Below are 5,839 nucleotides of genomic sequence, written 5' to 3' on the forward strand. Positions count from 1 at the left end.
GCAACCTGTCGCAACATCGACGAAAAGCCGGTGATGCTTCATTGCAGCGCCACACCGGCGTAACAGTGCTCCAATGCAACACCGACGGCTCGTCGTAGCTTCATCGCAGCGACGGAAGCCGACGGTGCTTCATTGCACCTCCGACAACGGAGCGGTGGTGCTCCCATTGGTCGCGGCATTAACGAGATCGAGCACTCCCTAACTCCGGCGGACATGCTCCCAACTCCACTACTCGGGGCTCACAGCACGCCTCCGCTCGCAGCAGGGTTGCGAAGGCAAAAAAGACGGAATCACGAGGCGAGGTGGAAGGAGATGGATTCATAATGGAAGAAAAAAATGTGAGGTGAGGATGAAGGTAGAATAAAGGGGAAAGAGAAAAGAATAAGGCGTATGTGCATTTGGGGCCCACGTTGGACAAACGTCGATAGGACGAGGTGATTTACGCGTTGTGTGGATCAGCTGGTTCATTTGAGCACTTTTCCTTTTCTGGTTGGTTGAGTAGGGTGATAGGTGGTTGGAGATAGCCAAGTATGTGTTTGGTTTTGATGGATGAGTGGTGGATAAAAAATGTGAAAATAGTAACTAGTGAACATTTGCCAACCACCCACTCAAAATTAAAGAAATACCATTGCAGTTTTGCGAACCACCCAAGTTCTCTAAATACATTGAAACTGCCAGACTAACATTCGCAAATGCCATCTCTCGTGGCCAACGTTTATCAGATATGCCAACCCTAAAAGTTATGATGAGCTTTTCTTATTGAGGTTGTTATATTGCCATATAAGTGCATCGCCAAGGCGGACCCTCAAACCATCCGCATACGTCTGGGCCGCGTTGTCTGGACACGGTTTGCCATCCAATGCGGGCCTGTATAGGTCCACTGAGCGGTCTGGACGTACTTTTTTCGGCAAACCCGAGACAAACGTGGGGCCTTGCGAGAGTCCGGACATGAGCCACGTAGGACTCTGACACCCTCAGCCCACCCAAAAACCCTTCCGGACCCCGTGCCTCCATCCTCCTCATTTTCTCTTATTTCTTTTTTCTCCCCTACCTTCGTCGTCGCTCCACCACCCCGGCCTCCACGCCACACCCCTGCGGGAACTTTACGTCTTCGTCATCTCCAGCGTTCCAGTCGGGCTCTACCCCGCTTCTCCTAAGTCGTTGTTCAACTTCTCTCCTCCGACCGCCTCGCTAGGTACCATCCACTACTACTATACTCACCATGCCCCGGCACTTGTTCGATGCATTGTTGAAGCTAGAAAATTTGTCCCTTCTTCTTTCAGGCAATGGAATCTGATTTGGAGTACATATACAAGAACTATGTTGAGTCGTCTGACGGCTCGTCCGACGAGGAGAACTACACAAATGAGACGGCGATGATGCAGGCGGTCTTGAAGACGTGGGGCGTGCAGAGGAGCATGTTAGAGAAGCTTCGTCTTTCATCTATCATTGATGATTTAGAAGCTTTGGCGGAGGTTATACCTCTATCTGAGCATGAAATGGAGATCAAGAGTCATTCGAATGCATAGATAGCTAGGCTGTTGCGTGGAGAGGAACTCATATGGTACCAACTTTCTAACCCCCAATTTATCCTGAAAGGCGATTCGAATAGTAGATATTTCCATGACGCGGAGGAGCTTGTGCAGGTGTGAAGGGGGACCGGAGGGGGTGGCGGGCGGGGTGAGGGTTTTTGTGACATGGGGATGGTGAGGGTTTTCTTTTTTTTTTAATTGGGTGGTGAGGATTTTCTGTCCCACAAAGAGTTTCGGAGGCAACGGTTTGCTAGAGCCAACCGTGTGTGATTGACGTAACAGGCAAAATGAAAGTCATTACACACGGTTCCAATTTTGGGAACTGTGTGTCATTGAAGTACTACCTCCGTCCTGGTTTATTGCCCCCCTTTGTAATTTGTACCAAATTTTGATCAAATATTTAACTAACAAATGTTTATGCACATCACCAAAAATTATATCATTGAACACTATCACTATTGCAGGATGCTGCTAACGCGACACTACGATTAGAGACACTTCGACAAAACTGTGTACGATGCAATAATCGCAAACGATGGTATAAAAAACCATCAAAATGTGCAAAACATTTGCGATGGAGGATGCATCAAACACGGTTCAGATTGTAGTTGCATGTGCGATGCAGGGCATACAGTTCAGCTCAATTAACTGTTTGCGATGAGGAGGAACAAAAGAAACGGATAGCCAGATAAAGATGTGTGCAATATACAGCATACAGTTCACTCGGATGAACTGTTTGTGATTAGGCAACACAAAAAAAACTGTCAGCCAGATCAAGGTGTGTGCGATATACGTCATGCGGTTCAATCGGATGAATTGTTTGCGTTGAGACATGAGAACAAAAACAGTTCAACCTAACAAGATGTGTGTGATACGCGGCAAACAAGTCTGTAATCGGAAATGTGTGTGAAGACCGATAACAACATAGATTATTACTGCTAACAAGCTATGTGTGTTGTGAGCTAACGATTGCTGGTATACAATTGTGAGTGATTGATGAAAACATCACCGACGGGTTCCATTGTTTAGTCCGTGTGCGATGTGATTTTCTCTGTCCGCACAACATCTATACTCTATCTACAAAGCATCAACATATATACTTAAAAATACAGTATTGGATAACCAAATTAAGCATACAACTAAATCATTGTTGGCGCGCTTTGCCACGCCCATGCATTTCTTCGGTATAATGGTAGGAAATTCAAAAATATATGATGAAATGAAATATGGATGTTAAATACTCTCTTCGTCCATAATATAAGACATTATTACATTCAATATGCTAATATAAGACGTTATTACATACAATATGTAAGCATATTGAATGTAATAACGTCTTATTTTATGGAACTGAGGGAGTACAACAAAATAAGTTGCTTGGGTTTAAGGACAACAAACTGAATATTCAGGTTAGCAAAACAGAGCACCGGCACTTGTTTTAGCAGCGTAATGTGTGTACTGCAGTTGCAAGATCAGACACTAAAATCTTATTCTAACCAGCTGCAAGTTTTAGCAACAACATCAGGTTGTAAGGTAAAAATACAGCTCTAAAGTTGATGTACAATCAGCCTTAAACTGAAATCATAAACACCCATCAATTTGTTTGATCTTCGTTTTCCCTATTTTTTAGCCTAGCTCGTTGTTCTTGCCCATCATACGAAACACTTGGTTCTTGATTTCACATCTTATTGGCAGTTTATCAACTCATCATTTGATAACCCTAGTCCTCGCTGATGCACTGATTTGTTTTGTTTCATAGTCTGTAGTAATAAATATATTATAAAGGGATGATAAATTGGTGAAAGTATAGTTTTATCTATTGTATACCAGCAATTATATTGAGCAGCAGACCATTACAAACCATTATATCAAGTAAAAAAATTGTTTTAAAGGTTTAATAATACTATCAGCCAAAAAACATGTAATCATGAAATGCAGATTAGCAATAAGTGCTTGTCATCAAAACATCAGGAGAAGTATACAAAAAGAAAGGAAAAACAATTCCATGCTTTTGAAATTTGAATAAATAGGTTGATTTTTCCAGTTCTTGTAAGTTCACAGCAAAGAACAAATATGTATGTCATCAAAGGGACCATGACATTACTACACCATCTAGGAAAAGTCATTATTACCCGTCTTTACAAATGTTAGATTAACCCTCACTATTTTAAGAGAAAACCTTCACTGCGTGATCTCGATTATATCAGTATGAGTATTGTTTTTTATCCCGTACTTTGCATAATTTGTCCAACTAAATGTTGCATTTGTGTGACCTTGTAAGATTAGCAGGATAGTAATTGATAATACTATTTCACAAAATAAGAGACATAGTTAAGTTTACAGTCTAAATATTGAACAATAAAAAGGCGAGACAACAAAAGATACTGCTTTTACTTTATAACCTGAAGCACCACAAAGGGAAACATCACAAAAGTTTCTAGAAGTTATACTTCTACAACGTCATAACCTGAAGGCAAGTATGTACCTGAGATAATCGATTGAACGCAAATATCCATTTTACTTGGAGCATGCTGGAAATTAGATCAACAAATAGAGAATTATAGAAGAAAATTAAAAGCCGCTATCCACCAGAGATTCAAAACTGAAGAATTCCTCAAATGTCGTAGTAATAAACTGTCCAGCAGCCATCAGAGATTAAAGTAAAGAAATCCCAAATCAATATGCCAAAACCAGCCTCCAAGTTTTACCCAAATTAGTTGACCAAATCAGTATGAACACCGCCTGCACAAAATATTGATTGGGGGATATTAGAACATGTAATCATTTGGTGGAAGGACTCGTACATGAAAGAAACAAATGTGGATAGAGGGTAACCTTGCCATGAACCATGCTACTAGAGGTTCAGCTGCTGGAGTAGGAAGGTTGCAGATTCTTGTACAGAGGAAAATACAAAGTCACACTTGTATTAAGCGTCGCCGGTGCATGACACATCATGAATGGATCCAGAAACTGAAGATTGGTTACCCAGCAGATCGAAACTCCTGCAGGAACGTGGTACAACCAAAACCACATCAAATCGGGATGACTTCAGGAGGGCCATGCTACTCGCTGAATATTAAGTGCTCACACCTGAAACCGGATCCAGAAACTAAAGAGTAAGCACTCGCACCTTAAACCAGCAGATCAGGTTCACCATAGAACGAACAGATGGGAACATACAGAACGCAAGATCGGGAAGGAAGAGAGGAAATCAACATCAAACTGATAGATGGGGAACATGCAATTAAGGTGGCTGGAAGGGTCAGAGGCACGATATCATCCGGATTAGGAGCAGGCGGATCAAGACGATGAGCTTCGTGAGGCAGGGGTCGACCGGAGGTAGACATCTGCGGGTGGCGGCATGGCACCGTCCAACCTTTCTACCTCATAGGTGGATCAACTGGCTCTTCGGAGGCCACTTCTGGTGGCGCTGTAGCCGGACAAGTGTCGTGTTGCCGTCGGCGGCGTCGCTAGAGGGTAGGGAAGAGGAACGACCTGAATCAATTGCGGCTGCAGAAGGTCAGGAGGAGGGGAGGGGAGAGGATGGATCGGCAGGACAGTGGACTGATCAGATAGTTGGGCCGCGCGCACAGGCCCAATCAACCAGGACACACGGATTTTTCCACTGGAGTAGCATCCCCTAGGACAGTCGGCCCAGGAAACGGCAGACGTGGCGCATAAATCAGATCTGACAGCCAGAAACGTCCAGATCATGAAAACGGACGACCAAAAATGATGATCGCTGAGAGAGCTTGGTTTAGGCTCGGTTTTACTGTCCTTAATTACACAAGTGACTACACATATAACATTTCCACACACCAAAGTAAGCAATTACATGCATACTAAAGTAGGAGAAATGAGGATCTAATCATCTACTTATTGTTGTGACAACGCTTGCCATTGCTCTGCTTCCGGCTGGATCCCTGGCTATTTTGGGGAAGGAGGCACTTCCTCATGTCAATGATCCGCCTGTACATGTCGTAGCTCGTGTACGCCTCCTTGGCCGCGTACACGATGTGAGCTTTGTCGAGTTTCTTCATCCAGGCCGAGTGCCAGGCACGCTTGTCCTTGTTGCATGAATCATTCATGGCTCTGTAGTAGGGGTCGATGATGGCCTCGGCGAGGTGAACCGAGTCCTTCTCATGCTCCTTGCTGCCTTATATCTTGTATTGCCCTAGATGTCGACAAGATTCTGGCAGGCAATGCTCGAATTCTCGAGCGCCTTTACATCGTTGGTGATGTCCACCGTAGCAAATATATAGTGAGGGCTTTTGACAAACCTAGCGGTGCGCTCGCAAGGCCTTGTA

General features: G+C 43.8%; 1 long non-coding RNA gene across 1 annotated transcript; it reads right to left on the reverse strand.

Annotated features, from left to right (window-relative positions):
• Positions 1 to 2,890: 2,890 nt before the first annotated feature.
• LOC119283662 lies at positions 2,891 to 5,027 on the reverse strand. The gene is made up of 4 exons (XR_005139061.1): positions 4,663 to 5,027; positions 4,368 to 4,534; positions 4,018 to 4,274; positions 2,891 to 3,292 (listed from the first exon to the last, which is right to left on the reverse strand). It is a non-coding gene; the product is annotated as an uncharacterized LOC119283662 (long non-coding RNA).
• Between the last annotated feature and the right edge of the window lie 812 nt (positions 5,028 to 5,839).

Source organism: Triticum dicoccoides, chromosome 1A, assembly GCF_002162155.2.
Source record: "Triticum dicoccoides isolate Atlit2015 ecotype Zavitan chromosome 1A, WEW_v2.0, whole genome shotgun sequence".
NCBI classification, from domain to species: domain Eukaryota; kingdom Viridiplantae; phylum Streptophyta; class Magnoliopsida; order Poales; family Poaceae; genus Triticum; species Triticum dicoccoides.